Here is an 18,142-nt window from a genome sequence, read left to right on the forward strand (position 1 = left end):
AAAAACTTTAGGTCATTGATACTACCTGGGAATACAGAAATAATCTTGGATCTACTGTGATCATGAAGTTATGAAATATTTTAACAAAAGTTGAGTATATGCACTCAGTACATGATGCAGACACAGCCTCCACCTTTTCCTACAAATCCTGTAGCCATGAATCCATTACAGACTATACCTAAATTGTGATCTATTATATCAGTATAAATTGAGAGCCACTCCTCTGAATTTAAGATGTGGCACCTTATTTTATTTGAACTGCAATGTCTACATATTTGTGTCTATGAAAGATAAACAGAAATAATATATGGTGGATATAAATACAGTTTACACAAACTCATGAGTTAAAATGGATGATAGCCCTAGAAATTTTAGAATACTAAAATATTGTATGTAGTTAGCACTCAAAGAGATTTAAATTCCTTTCTGTAGTTTTCCAAAGAAGAATGCTAACTGTTTTTCAGAATTTATGGTGGTGATGACCATCAGACTTTGATCAGTAATTACTAATTGGGAGGTATTTCCTTGCTGTTAATGACTAGCTGGAAGATCTGAAGGCCCATGGTGAAGCTGAGGGGCCTTTAACGCAGCTGGTCACTAACTGACAGGAGATGCCAACTTAGAGGTCATTATTGCTATTTTAAATTTTTGAAAATATGGAACAATGTGAAAGAAAAGAGGAGTTACCTGTTGTGTTGAAATGTTAGAAGCTGAACTGCACATTGCCATGGATACACTGATCTGTTTACAGCATTTTTCTTTTCCTAGCAGCTAAAGAACAGTACAATAACCAGAAAGTGAGATTCTCTCTCAAAATTACAGTAGACTCATAAAATTTATGTTGAAATTCTCAAAAGTCATAATTAATTTTAAGATCCCAAGTTGGTACACCTAGAGCCTAATTTCCTATGTGCCCATAACATCAAGTGAAGTCAATAGGAAATGGAGGTACTCAGGGCAAATGAAAATTAATTCCTAGGTGTCTCAAGTTGGGCTGATAATTGAGACAACTCCAAAATAAGCCATTTTTTGAAAATGTAAGGTAGAGTCTAGACCATCTTAAAGGAATGCATGTGAAGTAGGACTAGCATTTTAAGAATCCTTTCTGCAGGCAGGCAAGCAGAGGAGGAGGATGGAGAACAGTGCAAATGGGAATTTGCAATCACAAATAATCCCATTTCCCTGGGTTTGGGGGATGCAAGTCCCTTGGCATGAACAGAGAAATTGGAATTTAAACAGTGTTACAGTTGTTGCTTTGGGAGACATGAGATGCATTTCAGGATGATGGTAAAATATTGTACCAAAATAAGCCTTAGAGTACTGGCTCCAAGATTTTAGGCTTCATGACTTTGTTCCATTAAAAAGACAAAGAAATGGTCCCTTCCTTGAATAGCATGCACTTGCAGAATTAGTGTGTGAAAATGTCTGCAACATGAAAAATTTTCACAATTACTTACAATATTTGCATGCACACATAGAGATTCTATCTGCTGTTAGGTGAACAACTGCTCATCTTGCACACACAAATGTGCATGTATATGTGTGGATTGGAGGCCTTTACATTTTCTGTTTAATTTTCCTGCCTTCTGCTGACTTAAGGCAGAGCTTTAAAATAATTCAAATGTGAATTAATTGGGTAGTTACCAAAAGGAAAGTGGAACATATAAAAATTAAATGATGGAAAAACAAAATAAATTCTTCAATCTCATCAAAAATGAAATCTTATCTAATCCACCATCTATGCAGGAAAATATTTTAGTATCTGGAAAAGCAGAGGTTAGTATTTTTAAACTGTTTTGTTTTATTTTAATAGAGAAAATGTTTCTAATTTAATCTCCCTAAACAAGTCCTGGTATATCTCCCCTTTTCTGCCTCTTTGGATGAGACACCAAGCTTTAAAAGATTTCCTTCTAATGCTTGCATTTGGATCCTTGGATAATTCTAATGTCTTCTGTGTTGGCAGAATTACAGATATCTTTGGGCCTGAACCAAGGTTATGATGCTGCTGTGCTGCTCCGTGCTTCTGAATGCTGTTGCTTTTCTCTTCTTCATTTGAAAATTCCTGACAATTTTTACTCTTTATACTCTTTAGTGTGGCTATTTAGTAATTATATGAATAGATTATATGAATGTGTGAAAAAGTAATTTATTGGTTTCTTAGGACTTCTTCACTGGTAAAACACAAAGCTTAAAACAACCATATTAGGCAAATAAGTGAAAAGTTAACTTTGAAAAGTGGCTAATCTGCATGCACTAAAACTGCTTCTGAGAGTTTGGAATAAGATTTTTACTACTAATATTTTACACATTTTTATTAAGCTTTTGTACTCATACAGTACTAAAGTGACTAAAATGATCTAAGCACATCTTCTACAGAGGTTATTAGAATTTCTTGAAACAAGCCATTGACCTCTCGTGTGGCAATTTATCTGTACTTTAATGGAGCGATCCTCCTTTTCTGACTTACATTGAGGGAACCCATTCACAAACCCTAAAAAAAGGTAAAATAATAACAAAGATCTGGTTTCAATTAGCAAAAGCAATGCAGTTTAGTGTGTGCACTTTTGTCCTTTCATAACACAGCAAATATGGAGCCCTAATGTCCAAACCTTTACGCCCTGAGTTGTCCTACTGGCTTCCATAGAATTACTTACAAGAGGGAGGAATGCTATTCAGAAGAGTAAGAATTTGCAGGATTGGGATCATAGTATGTAGAATCACTCACTGCTGGACCCACCTTATGGTATCTAGGTGCAAAAGGTGAAGTAAAATTGGAGTTTGATCCCTCAGTCTGGATTTCAAGGCATTTATGGCAGACTCCTGGCATTACTTTAACATAGCTTAGAATCATAGAATATCAGGGTTGGAAGGGACCTCAGGAGGTCATCTAGTCCAACCCCCTGCTCAAAGCAGGACCAATCCCCAATTTTTGCCCCAGAACTCTAAATGGCCCCCTCAAGGATTGAACTCACAACCCTGGGTTTAGCAGGCCAATACTCAAACCACTGAACTTTCCCTCTCCCCCCGTGAATATGGTAGATGAAGCCCGTTCTGCTTGTCAACTTTAGTTATTTTGCATTCTAGTTGTCTGCACTTGAATTCTTGGCCAGTTAGAGATAAATGTTTGATTTAAATTGGCATTGACTAGGAAGAACTCTTGACCTGTACTTGCTTATGCTGAACAAACTACTTTGAAAGTTAGGAATTCAATATGAAGCAGTCCCTGGGACATAAGAAAGGACAAAATACGAAGTTCCTTTCTTGTCTTGGCTCAATCTCTTCTCTTCTTTCTCATACATTTGATCCTTTGCACTGGTTCCCCCTGAGAGTAGAATTGGGACACTGTCAAAAACTTCATTACTAGAATCATGAGGGGTTCCGTTCTCCCATCACTGTACTAGTAATGGGAGTTACCGGATCTGGCTATACTAGCTACTAAAGGAAGTAGACAGGACCAGGATGTTAAAAATTCCTTCCCTTTGTTATTTTAATAGTAGGAGTGAAGACTAGAGATAATCCCACTTTGCTTTGGCTCTCAATGTTTGTTAACAGACATTAATTCTTGGGAGGGACAGACAAGGTGGGTGAGGTAATATCTTTTATTGGACCAACTTCTGTCTCTAATATTCTGGGACTGACATAGCTACAACTACATTGCATACATTAATTCTTGGTTTAGTATTGTTCTGACTTTAATGCAACCAGTGGCATTAGCAGTACTGTCCTTAGTATGCCGTGTGGTGGGGGTCTATAAGTAATTCCTTCCAATATATCTATTACAAGTAATTCAACAGACTTCAAATAAATCAACAGGATGATGTCATTAATCTATCAATGTATCACAGAAGCTTTCATTATGACAAAGAATGCAAAAGAAAATAAAATCTCTCTTTTACAGGTGTATTATATACAGTTAATTCACAGAATGTTTTGCCCTTAACAACAGGGGGGCAGATTTTCAGGTGATGTAAACTGCCATAGTTCCATTGTCAATGGAGCTATGATAATTTATACCAGCTAATGATCTTTTCCAGGAACTTTTATTCCTGTGTAGACAACTAATTAGGAAAAGTAACCCCTTGAAAACATACATCATTCCTAAGGAAAGGTAGAGATAAAAATATATATTCTTAAGAGAAGAGGGAAAATCAGCATCCTCTAATCTTCTGATAAAGGAGGAAAAACAGCAAACTGTTCTATTATGCCATCAGACACCAACAGAGGAGCAGTTTTTATATAGCCACCCTCATTAACTAGAGTTTGCATATTCTGGAAACACATTTTAGTTTACAGTCTGATATATAACTGAAATTGCCTCAGAACCTGGAACTGCTTAAACTCCAAACTAGAGAGTTGGATTTTCATTCCTTCTGCTGTATGTAATTTCAATGAATGCATGGTTCACATGTTTGTGCATGTACTTCCAGGTCCTGGCAATGGCACTCGTCCACCTATAGATTATACCTACCAACACAGAGCTAAAACTAGTCAGAATACAGGTCAAATTAATACTATCTTTGCAGCATTAATCTGTGCTTATTTTACAGATACTTAACAAGCTGCTTTGTCTCTAATGTTAAGCCATTAATGCAATTTCAGGATCAGAAGATTAATTTGTTGTTGATCTTCATGAAATGAGAGGGAATTAGAATATTTATTTAAAATGAGAAAATCTATGTTGTTCTTCAACTTAATTACAATTAAACTGTAATTAACTCAGATGAGATTGTTTACATTTCTTTAACCCAGCATATTTTTTGTATGCCAAGTGATTGCTTGCCTTCAGATGAGCTACATTATTTCACTCAATCGTTCAAAGCAATTTAACATTGCGCGCTGCTCCCAAGTCTACTTCCATTCAGAAAATATAGCATAAATATAAAATATCCTTAAAATTAATCAATTTCAGTAGGGGAGACACAATTCTCATGAGAACTATATATCAGTTTAACTATAAAGCAACAAGCTGAAGAAGAAAAAAAGAAAATGAATAAAAATTTCAGAGTTTAGGAGATCAAAAGCTCTTCCTTAAAAGTTGCAGAAGTGGTATCTCAAGTGATTGCGAGTTTCTGGAATACCAAAGACACATGAACAGGGCCCCTACTGTTGGCAGCCCTTCATGAAGGCTTTTCAATGATCAGTATTGTGATTACAGTCTTCCCAGAACTATATGATTTATTCTGATGGGCATACAGAAATATATGTAGAAGTTGGATGCCTTCTAAGCTACTGTGGCTTCCATGAAAGGCAGCTGAATTTCTGAGATAAGCTTCAGTAGACTGAGACAAAAACTAAGGACCTAGAACAAATAAAGATGGATGATGAGTCTCTGAGAATACTAGAGGCCATTAAGATTTGAAAAATTTATTCTTCAGCTGTGCAAGTAAGATGGAGCTGATGTATAAATGTTGATTAAGGGTCTTGATTGTGTGGTGAGAAGACACATAATTTATTCCTTTCCAAAGAACTGAATAGTTTTAAATAAGTGAAAAAGATTCTCTTTTGGATTGTGTGAAAATTACATTGTTCCCACTGAAATGAAAGTGAAAACAAAGGGTGTACAGGTACGTAATCATGATACAATCCAATGTGTTACATTACCACTAGCATAGACTTAGTTTTAGTGTCTATTATTAGAGCTGAATATCTATCATTTTAACATTCATAGCCATTTATTTTCAAATACATGAGTATATAATTTTATCTTGTATTTTAATTCTCTTCCTATAAGAATTGCCAAACTAATCTAAGAATTACAGGAAAAAGTCACTTCTGGCTCAGAATTCAAATGTCATCTTTCTCATTTGGACACAGTGAAACACATTTTTCATGAAGGTAAGGGTAGATCAATACAAGAGGTGAGGGATTTATAATGGCAGTGCTGACAGACTCTTAACTACATCCTTGTACACATGGCATTACATTTCATTTTAATTTATTTCTCCAGTGCTGAATAATAGTCTATAAGTTCATTAGAATTCAAGGCACTTCATAGTGATGTACCCACTCAATTTATCTGCTTTTGTCTCATACCATATCATCCCTTCCACTCTTACAATGATGACAGCCATGTGTGCTTCTCCTACAAATGTATTTAGATGCTTCCTTTCATGCTGTCTCTTACCCCAGAATGCGCTCTTCAACCTGTCCATAAGACACTCCCCAAGAACCACTTCTTCCATGACATCTACAATAAACTGGCTAATTAACAGTGGCTTGGTTGAGGTGACAGATATGAGGAGAGAAAGAAATAGGTAGGGCCAAATTTTCAATAGTATTTAGTTCTTATTTAGGAACCTATATGGAATGGCTAGATATTCTCTCAATATGTGCACTGTGCTTTTTTTGAAAATCTAGCCCTTAATGTGTATATAAAATGTGTACAATATACATATTAATATACATATACAACTCTCTCTATTCTACCTGTTGTAAGGCAAAAAAATTAAAATGCAACTATGGATGTATCCATCACTCTAATCACTTTGTAATTTGCACCCCACTTTTCCTCCCTAGATGTGTCTTTGATCTTCTTAGATTGCAAGTTCTTTGTGGCAGGATTGCCTCTTATATATGTATGTACAGCACCTTGTACAATGGGACCCCAATCTTGGTTGGTGCTCAAACACTCTTGCAGTAAAAATAGTAGTAACAACTAGCATCATACTGGAGAACAATGGTTTAGTGGAATACGTTTTTGCAATTCTGTTGGACAAAGGCTGATTAAAAGTAGTGATGAGTGAACCTCAAAATATTCAGATTTTGAGTTCTGTTAGTTAAGTATCCCAAAGTCTGGCTAGTTAGCTAAAACTTATGAGAACTACCCCTCTGGAGCCTACAAATCAAGTGCTGAAATTTTTCATGACAAGAGACTTTTTCCTGATATGTTGGTATTTCTAGTTCTGGTCCCAGACAGAGCCCAGAAATTCAAATAAAGTATTTTCTAAAAAAGAGAGTCTTATAATCCGGACATTTCTGAACAAACCGCTCATTTTATTCTAGCTGGTTCACCCATCCCTAGCTGAAAGTGCATTCAGCAGAAGGAATGGAAAACTAAGTCTCAAGTTTGGACATTAAACATTTACCATTTTCTGGGGCAGTTTCAATTATTTAAAATCCCAGATTGTAAACTAAGACAGAAGATAAACAGAATGTGTTTCCATAATATGGAGACTGTATTTCATCATGCTAAGACACATAGGGAACCTGTGAAAAGCTATGCTCCATGCTACACAGGGGATACTAATTCCCAGGACAGACTCCAGCAACACTACTTCTTCCCCACACAGCAGAATTGCTGTGGTTCTGCCTCATCTATGGTCCTCTGTGCCTCCAGAAGGACTTACAAGCAGGACTTGCTCCCTATGTGAACAAAAAATGGTTCAGAAACCTCCACTTAGAAGATCTTACTGTCCTGTACAGCAACTCTATGCATCCGATGAAGTGAGCTGTAGCTCACGAAAGCTCATGCTCAAATAAACTGGTTAGTCTCTAAGGTGCCACAAGTACTCCTTTTCTTTTTTCTTTTTACGAATACAGACTAACACGGCTGTTACTCTACAGCAACTCTGTTATTGTTTCTGAAGCAGTGGATTATTAAAATTCTCATAATAATTAAAGCTCATTAAAATCAGGCTTTGTGCTCTGAGCTCCGTCTCTCTAAACTCTGATATATTAATCTACGAATCTTGGATGATACAGTATTTTATCACTGAAAGAATTAACTATACAATTTGCATAATTAGCACAGCCGATGTTTTGAATGGGATTCCATTCATCACTGTAACGACGCTTGACTCTGTAGTTCAAAGAAATTAATACAAATAGCTAAGCAGAAATTGGAATAGACAATCTGTACCACTTTATGGACGAAAGCCCTTATTATTACAGTTTCAATTAACCAATGCTTAGATCAATGGATCTTTCTATTATCACAGGACAGATACCTCTACTGCTCTTCAAAATGCCTTTCTACAAACTGGGAAGAAGGGACAATGGAATATTCTTCTGTGTCCTGGAAACCATTCAACATGAGTTAGGGGAATTCTGAACTAAAACCAGCTTGTATTCCAGTTTAATTTCTCCTGTAGAGTAATATAATGTGATGTTGGTATACATGGAAACTTCTTGACATCATTAAGCAGTTTGTAAGTGATTGGGCCCTAAGATATCTTGGGAGAGATTTCCCAGGCACAAATGGGAGTTAGGTACCTACCTGCCCTTTGTGCCTTTGAAAATCTTCCTCTTTATTAGTTATTTTATGTCAGCACCAGCGAAGTACAGAATAAACCAATATAAATCCTTAATAAAGCAGTGTTAAACTTAGTGCTCCACATGGCTGTATGTCACTGCACTACAGAAGCCTGTGGTTATATTTGTACAATGTGGATGGAATGTTTTTAGCCAGTTACAGCATTTAAATAAGCTGAACATTTGTAATTCAAATGCTAGATCCCTCACTACACTGGTTCATGGAGCTGTTGGCAATCCTTTTTTTAAATCACCTGATTTAGGAGAATAGCTCATAAGTTTGTCAGTGTTATATTACTAGATCACCCCTTTAGTTAACTGCTTTTTCAGTTAATAGATAACTATACATTATGGGAGAGAACACTGAAAACAGGAGAGCGAGCGAGCTAAGAGCACTTAATACCCTTGAAGTTTACCTTGCACAAAGCAGTTATTTTGTTCATCTATGGTCTATAAATATCAAGACTGTACAAACACAGAATATTTTTTTTTCCAAACCTGCCTACCCAGATGGGAACTTGCCAGAAATTAATTGCTATCAGACCAACAGAGAATAGGAAGGTTTCAGAGTAACAGCCATGTTAGTCTGTATTCGCAAAAAGAAAAGGAGTACTTGTGGCACCTTAGAGACTAACCAATTTATTTGAGATTGAAGTGTTCTCCGACTGGTTTATGAATGTTATAATTCTTGACATCTGATTTGTGTCCATTTATTCTTTTACGTAGAGACTGTCCAGTTTGACCAATGTACATGGCAGAGGGGCATTGCTGGCACATAATGGCATATATCACATTGGTGGATGTGCAGGTGAACGAACCTCTGATAGTGTGGCTGATGTTATTAGGCCAACTTGATTATCATACACATTGTAAGGAGAGTGATCACTTTAGATAAGCTATTACCAGCAGGAGAGTGGGGTGGGGGGAGAGAAAACCTTTTGTAGTGGTAAACACCCATTTTTTCATGCTTTGTGTGTATAAAAAGATCTTCTATACTTTCCACAGTATGCATCCGATGAAGTGAGCTGTAGCTCACGAAAGCTTATGCTCAAATAAATTGGTTAGTCTCTAAGGTGCCACAAGTACTCCTTTTCTTTTAGAGAATAGGAAGAGGTTTAAATGGAAGTAAGTGTGACAGCCACAGAATATTAATTAGAAACTGTTGTCACTGCAAGATGTATTAGGGAGGATCAACATCTAAAAGCAACACCAACTGGAAATATATAGACATACAGATCACAACAGCTTTATCTTCTATCCATTTACAATTTTTGCTGAAAGCTAAAGAAAAGACAGTATGTCCATATACAAAACCCATTGTAATGGTGTTGAGTAAAATTGTGTCAGAAGCTCTAGAACATTTTACTATCGTGTACTGAAAATAACATAGCTTTGAAATGTACTTTCTCTCATATATGGGGAAAGTACTTTACTTACTATATATTTATTCAGACCAGTCTGGATGTATGTGTTCTTGATTACACTGTCACTGTAAATGAGCCAGTTTTGGAAAATAAACTCCACTACGTTCAAACACATGTCACTTACTGAAATTACCAATTAACTAGGATGAACAACAGAGGGCCATTTCCTTCTTCCTGCAATTTTTCAGCAATAACCAAGTTAATCTGCACAAAGTCCAACTCAGTTTCCTCTTTTGAAGGACTAATATAGTTTTGTCATGTATGTACCACATGTTGGCCCAGCAATCAAGGGGTTAATTCAGGCACTGTCAGCCAATGCCAATGGATGACTGGGCAACAAAATAGCAGATGAAATTCAATGTTGATAAATGCAAAGTAATGCACACTGAAAAACATAATCCTAACTATACATAAAAAATGATAACAGCTAATGTAGATCCTACCACTCAAGGAAGAGCTTTGAGTCATTATGGATAGTTCTCTGAAAACATCCACTCAATGTGCAGCGGCAGTTAAAAAAGCTAACAGAATATTAGGAAATGGATACATAAGACGACAGAAAATATAATGCCACTATATTAATCCACCACTATATAAATCCAGAGTACACCCACACCTGGAATACTGTGGGCAGTTCTTATCACCTTATCTCAAACAAGATACATTAGAATAGGAAAAAGTACAGAGAAGGGCAACAAAAATGATTAAGGGTATGGAACAGCTTCCATGTAAGGAGAGATTAAAAAGAGTGGGACTTTTCAGCTTTGAAAAGAGTTGACTAAGGGGGGAAAGCACGTAGCATTGGCCACTGTGAGACGGCAGGATACTGGGCTAGATGGATCATTGGTCTGACCCACTATAGCAGGGGTGGGCAAACTTTTTGGCTCGAGGGCCACATCTGGGTATGAAAATTGTATGGCGGGCCATGAATACTCATGAAATTGGGGTGCAGGAGGGGATGAGGGCTCCGGCTGGGTGTGCGGGCTCTGAGGTAGGGCTGGGGATGAGGGTTTGGGGTGCAGGAGGGTGCTCTGGGCTGGGACCAACGGGTTCGGAGGGCAGGAGGGGGATCACGCCTAGGGCATGGGGTTGAGGCATGGGAGGGAGTCAGGGGTGCAGTCTTAGGGTGGCGCTTACCTCAAGCAGCTGGCAGAAGCAGCAGCATGTCCCCCCTCCAGCTCCTATGTGGAGGTGCATCCAGGCAGCTCTGCACGCTGCCCTGCCCGCAGGCACCGCCCCTGCAGCTCCCATTGGCTGTGGTTCCCAGCCAATGGGAGCTACAGGGGCAGCGCTTGGGGTTGGTGCAGCATGTGGAGCCCCTTGGCTGCCCCTACGCGTAGGAGCCGGAGGGGGAACATGCCGCTCCTTCCCGGAGCCACACAGAGCCATGGCACGCGAGGAGTGGGGCAAGTCCCTGACCCCGCTCCCCGGCTAGAGCTCAAGGGCCGGATTAAAATGTCTGAAGGGCCAGATGTGGCCCCCGGGCCGTAGTTTGCCCACCCCTGCACTATAGCCATTCTTATGTAATGCTGATTGGCAACCTGACAGCAGCTCAGAGAAAAAAAGGACTGGGAGACAGAGGGGCAGGGTGGAGCGAGCATGCTGGAGAAGGGAACTCCTGCCTGCAAGCTGCTGAAAAGCCACTCAGAGACAGCATCCTAGAAGATGATGACTGGACCAGTGGGCTGAAGAGCCTACAGAAACCAGGGGGAGGTAGGAAGCAGCTCAGGACATGGCTGGAGTCGTCAAACCCTGATTCAGCTTGTCTAGCTTAAGAGCCCTGAGCTGGAACGCAATGGAGCGGGTGGGCCTGGGCTCCCGTACTAGCTCCCTGAGGCACTTAAGAACAGAGGGGGTTTTCAGACCCCCTGGGCACCAGGAATTGACTAACAGCCTTGCCAAACTGAGTGGACTCAGGTGCAATTGCAACCGACACCCCAGTTCACAAGGTAAGATAGTTTTGTGGAGTATAATACAGTGATTCAGAGGTTTACATTGAAGAGAAATATTACCTAAACTAGCGTTGCCAGATGTCAGTCTTCACAGAACATCCATGAGAGAGTCAAAAGTTAACTATTTAATTAAAGTTAGTAAAAAGATATTTAGTATATTATAAATAGCAAATTAGAACTCAGACTTTTATAGAAGTATGTTTTTTTTATCTTGTGAGGCAATAAGGGAAGCATGGAGCAGAAGCAGCATGGTAAGAGATTTTCATTAATATTTGGGAAAGAAGGAATACAAATATTCTTAACATTTACCTAAAAATACAAATAAATGTACATAGCAACATTCATCCTAAAAAGCCATATGGAAAACCTTTCACCCACAAGTGAAATTCATTCTTCTCCAAGTTGGAATGTGGTGCTATTTAACATCACACATCAACACTACCTCACAGTAAGATCCTAGTGAACCAAGCACAAGTCTGGGACCCAGGAACGTCTGAGTTCCAATTTGGACGCCTCAGCTGACTCCATGTATGGGGCTGGAGCATTTTAGCCACTTTTCATCTCAGTTTCCCCATCTATAAAGGGTGGGTAAGAATAATTTATTTTATAGGGCTGTTATGAAGCCTGCTGTTTGTATAGCACTTACCATGAAAAGTGCTAAGTACTATTTCTACAGTGGCAAGGTAGGAAAGAATTTATAAATCAAACAACATATTCAATGCAAAAGGCAGAAGGAACTTTAGGTAGATTGTGTATAGCCCTTGTGTATTAACTTCAAACACATTCACATACCTAGATTCTTCATAAGGAACCAATCACGATATGGCAGGGAAAGTGGCACTACTATGATAAAACAACACAGTAGCAACTGCAAATAGTGACTGTTTCAAGGTATATGGAGGAGAGGAGAAGCCAAGTCAGTAGCGCTACAGTTGAAACCACTTTTTAAAAAGAACTACAGACATGGGGGAATCACATGTTATAAACTTCTTCTGCACCATGAGTGGAGAAGTAGAATTGCGTAAGCCAAAGAATGCTAAACCAGGAAGTGCCTGTGGTTAAAAACAGAAGTAACTGCATGAATAAGAGGTTTTCCCAGACAACTAGACGACACTCATTGAAAAAATTAATTTAAAGGAAAGAAAAAAAGAAAAACAGGAAGAGCTGGAAGGGCCAGACAAATTTTTGTGTGTGTTTGAATCAGACTCGAAGAGAGCAGTAGTACAGAAAAGTAAAGAAAAACTACTCCAGTTCCAGACTTTCTTTAACATGCATCATTTATTTCCCTTAAAACCTCAAGTTAGACTCCCTTCAGCGTCATAAGTTAAAAGGCAAGATTCTTTCTTTAAAAACTTAAGTCCACTAAACATGGACTGTTTTTCCCTTAACTTTAACACCCAGAGTAATGGGTAAATGATAGAAAAAAGTTGCACTTCCTGCCACATATAAATCCAGGGACCCCTTTTGAGACAATTATAGATTTTGTGTATGTGTGTGTTCCTCACACAGAGTAACAAGTATAGCTTAATAAATAATTTAAAAAGCTTCTATTTCCACAGGAGAACAAAGGAGAATGTATCTTTAGCAAAAGTTTTATTACATACAAATACTGTGTGTTATTTCAGAATTATGGAGCTATCCTCAATTGCAGACCCCTAGTGTCCTCCTCTATATCCAGTGAGCTCTTTTTTGTGATATCTTTTCTTTTAATAAGCAGTGTTAGTGAGGACGCCTAAACCTGATTCTGATTTAGACCTTTTCCACAATACAGTAAGAATTAATGCACACCATCTACAAGTACTTTTTATGACAGGTTTCAGAGTAGCTGCCGTGTTAGTCTGTATCTGCAAAAAGAACAGGAGTACTTGTGGCACCTTAGAGACTAACAAATTTATTAGAGCATAAGCTTTCATGAGCTACAGCTCACTTCATTGGATGCATAGAATGGAACATATAGTAAGAAGATCTCTATATATACATACAGATAAGTTGGAAGTTGCCATACAAACAGAGAGGCTAATTAGTTAAGATGAAATATTATCAGCAGGAGAAAAAAACTTTTGTAGTGATAATCAAGATGGCCCATTTAGACAGTTGACAAGAAGGTGTGAGGATTCTTAACTTAGGGAAATAGATTCAATATGTGTAATGACCCAGCCACTCCCAGTCTCTATTCAAACCCAAGTTAATGGTATCTCGTTTGCATATTAATTCAAGCTCAGCCGTTTTTCGTTGGAGCCTGTTTTTGAAGCTTTTCTGTTGCAAAATTGCCACCCTTAAATCTTTTACTGAGTGGCCAGAGAGGTTGAAGTGTTCTCCTACCAGTTTTTGAATGTTATGATTCCTGATGTCAGATTTGTGTCCATTTATTCTTTTGCATAGAGACTGTCCGGTTTGGCAAATATACATGGCAGAGGGGCATTGCTGGCACATGATGGCATATACATTGGTAGATGTGCAGGTGAACGAGCCCCTGATGGCGTGGCTAATGTGATTAGGTCCTATGATGGTGTCACTTAAATAAATATGTGGACAGAGTTGGCATCAGGCTTTGTTGCAAGGATAGGTTCCTGGGTTAGTGTTTTTGTTGTGTGGTTGCTGGAGAGTATTTGCTTCAGGTTGGGGGGCTGTCTATAAGCGAGGACTGGTCTGTCTCCCAAGATCTGTGAGAGTGAGGGATCATTTTTCAGGACAGGTTGTAAATCTTTGATGATGCGCTGGAGAGGTTTTAGTTGGGGGCTGAAGGTGACAATTTGTGGCGTTCTGCTATTTTCTTTGTTGGGCCTGTCCTGTAGTAGGTGACTTCTGGGTACTCTTCTGGCTCTGTCAGTCTGTTTTTTCACTTCAGCAGGTGGGTATTGTAGTTTTAAGAATGCTTGATAGAGATCTGGTAGGTGTTTGTCTCTGTCTGAGGGACTGGAGCAAATGCGGTTGTATCTTAGAGCTTGGCTGTAGACAATGGATTGTGTGGTGTGTCCTGGATGGAAGCTGGAGGCATGTAGGTAAGTACAGCGGTTACTAGGTTTCCGGAATAGGGTCGTGTTTATGTGACCATCGCTTATTAGCACAGTAGTGTCCAGGAAATGGACGGCTTGTGTGGATTGGTCTAGGCTGAGGTTGATGGTGGGATGGAAATTGTTGAACTTTTTATGTGGAAGTATATTAAAGCACTTAAAATCTGCATTAATAAGTGGGTGTATAACTCATTTGTAGATGATTTCTGGTCTACAGTTTAGAAGAAGCTGAACCATGGAATTTGCTACTCACATGTGAAGAACCCATTCCTTTCTATCCAGCTCATTTTCTAAGCCTACTATGCTCCCTTCTAGGATCTAGGAGCACTGTACCATTCCATGCAAGGATTCATGCTCAGAAGCTGCAGCCATCTGTATTGTGTTGATTAATGCATCCATTTTTCTCTGCAAATAAGCAGGAAATGAAAATTGCCTATCATTAGCTGAGGCTGACCTCTATATTGGTCTAAAGAAAACAACCTGGTTTTTATTATAGGCTTTCAGGTCTTTTTTTCCTTTAGAAATGGGTTTAAGCCACCATATATAGAGTATGTTTTCACCCTTTACTTTCTAGAGGAAGGCATGATTCTTGTTTAACTAGTTATGATTAAAAGCATTTCTACTTTAAAAGTGTTACACAAACTAATTTCATTTTTCTCAGATCTAATTTCTGAGAGACCTTTCCCTACTCTATCTTGTTGACTATGATTTTTCTGAGTGCATTGAAAATATTTAAGTGTCATGTCAATGCTGCTAGCTTATTAAAAAAAAAAAGACATAAGAATAGCCATACTGGGTCAGACTAACAGTCCAGCTAGCCTGTATCCTGTCTCTGACAATGGCCAGTGCCAGATGCTTTAGAGGGAATGAAGAAAACAGAGCAATTTCAAGTGATCCATCCCCTGTCATACAGTCTCAGCTTCTGGCAGCTGCAGATTTAGGGATACCTGGAGCATGGCGTTGTGTCGCTGACCATACTGGCTTATAGCCATTTATGGACCTGTTCTCCATGAATTTATCTAATTCTTTTTTTTAACTCAATTATACTTTTGGCCTTCACAACATCCCCTTGCAGTGAGTTTCACAGGTTGACGGTGGGTTGTGTGAAGAAGTGCTTCCTTTTGTTTGTTTTAAACTTGCTACTTATTAATATCATTGGGTGACCCCTAGTTCCTGTGTTATGTGAAGGAGTAAATAACACTTCCTTATTCACATTCTCCATACTATTCCTGATTTGACAGCCCTCTGTCATATCCCCCCCACCCCCGCCCCCAGTTGTCTCTTTTCTAAGATGAACAGTCCCAATCTATTTAATCTCTCATATGGACACTGTTCCATAACCCTAACCATTCTTATTGCCCTTCTCTGCACCTTCTGCAACGCTAATATATCTTTTTTGAGATGGGTGACCAGAACTGCATGCATTATTTAAGGTGTGGGCATTCTATGGATTTCTATAGTGACATGGTATTTTCTGTTTTATCTATACCTTTTCTAATGGTTCCTAAAATTGCTAGCTTTTTAGACTGCCACTGCACATTGAACAGATATTTTCAGAGAACTATCCACAATGACTCCAAGATCTCTTTCTTAAATAGTAACAGCTAAGTTAGATCCCATTATTTTGTATATATACTTGGGATTATTTTTCCTCTTTCAATGCTAAAAATAAAACAAATGAACAAACAGAACCATGAAAGGTGTCTGAAAGCTGTTTCCACAGTTAGTAAGTACTGAAGGACAAATTCTGGCATCGAACATGAATACCCAAAATGGCACAACCAGGACAGGAAGTGTGTAGCAGAACAGCTCCTCCATGACTCTGGTTCCCCACTACACATGCAGAGACACCACTCTACAGATCCATCACTGACTACTCCACCTATGGAAGAGGTCATATAGATGGGGTTAGAGCTGTGGCTGTGATCTGTGCTTTGGAATGCCCATATCTCCTGACTGCTATGATCCATGCACTACCTCTCCACACTAATTACTCTTCCTCTTCACAGGAATAACCTGCAAAGGGCATGTGGGACTGTGGCCAGACAGAACTGGGGACAAATTAATACCCTAAATACTTATTTTGGGGGCAAAAGCACAAAGTGTAAGATTTTGGCCCCAATGTATTATTCTTAACACAGTATTAGGCCTGGTCTACACCTAAAATTTAGGTCAACCTGCCTACATCACTCAGGGGCGAGAGGCATAGTTAAGCCGACCTGGGATGTAGAATTCTGTCACCCTAACTACCACCTCTTGAGGGGGTGGATTTACTACAGTGACGGAAACAACCTTCCAGTGCTGTAGCAAGTGTCTACACTACAGTGGTGTAGCCACAGCGACACAGCTGTGCTGCTGTAGTGGAGACATATCCTAATACTCTGTGCCTAATATTCCACTCTTTTACCTAATATTTTTAAAAAATCTGGTTAGATAGGGAAAAAAGACACACTTTTAACCAACAATCAAAGATATTTCAGTTTCTGTGTAATATGTCTGGTTGATTAGAATGGCATTCCAAAGCCTGCCTGGAGCGTTTTAAGAGGTTTGAGATAACATAGGAGTTTTCTGCATGAGACTACACTGTTCCCGATAACAAGTAGGAAAATGAAACATTCTGCGAGGAAAAGACAAATGAGCAAGACTGGAACATGATAAAAACTGTAGGCAAAATGCCCCTGCTGCAAGCTCGAAAGGAGGATTGTACCTGCTGTACCAACACAGAGGAGAGTACAGCATGAACACTCCTGTGGAGCCAGACACCACACTTTGAGAAGTTCTCTCCTCATTAGGCTCATTCACATACTGACTGATTATTTATAGTACACATTAGCTAAATGTTTCTTTCTTGATTATAAAGATTGAAATAAATAATTTCCCCTCTGCACAAAGCAGCTAAAAACAGAGAAGACATCACTAAAGGCAATACTAGAAGTAACTCATTTACACTGTTTAACAAAAGTTACACATGGAATCTGAGAAATAGCTATTGAGGTGCAGCTACTTGACATCACAAGAGATGTAACTTTGATGCCTGACCTCATCTCCGTCTCTTTCTAATTTTCTACACGATATTCATATTTCTATCTTGCCTGCCATGGTCTTACTGAATGCTGACTCTAGTCCATTTCATTGCTACTCTGTATTTCAGGGGCCCAATGCAAAACACTTTGAAGTCAATGGGAGTTGAATCAGGCCTGCAGATTAATCAAAGCTCACTAGTGGATTTAGAGAACCAATTCTCATTTAAGCTAATGTTTGTCTCAACAGAGATTTTCAAAAGAGCTGAGCAGCTACCAATTCCTACTTAGGCACCAAAATGAAGTGGCTCATTGGGAGCTGCTGGGTACTGAATCCTTTTGAAAATCGGGTCTGAAATCTACACCAGAAAATTTCAGAACCATGTGATATATTTTGGTTCGTTGAAAATGATGTAGTATTTACATGGCAGGTTATGCCCTGTATCGTTTTTATTTTTTCAGGTGTTAACTCAGTCTTGAAC

The 18,142-nt window shown here is 38.9% G+C and overlaps 2 protein-coding genes across 2 annotated transcripts in view; one reads left to right on the forward strand and one right to left on the reverse strand.

The window, feature by feature from the left end:
• SYN2 (synapsin II) overlaps window positions 1-18,142 on the reverse strand; it is a 400,357-nt gene that overhangs the window by 101,149 nt on the left and 281,066 nt on the right. The gene's annotated exons all lie outside the window — the stretch shown is intronic.
• TIMP4 (TIMP metallopeptidase inhibitor 4) overlaps window positions 1-18,142 on the forward strand; it is a 51,105-nt gene that overhangs the window by 10,994 nt on the left and 21,969 nt on the right. The gene's annotated exons all lie outside the window — the stretch shown is intronic.

Source organism: Natator depressus, chromosome 7 (genome assembly GCF_965152275.1).
Source record: "Natator depressus isolate rNatDep1 chromosome 7, rNatDep2.hap1, whole genome shotgun sequence".
NCBI lineage: Eukaryota > Metazoa > Chordata > Testudines > Cheloniidae > Natator > Natator depressus.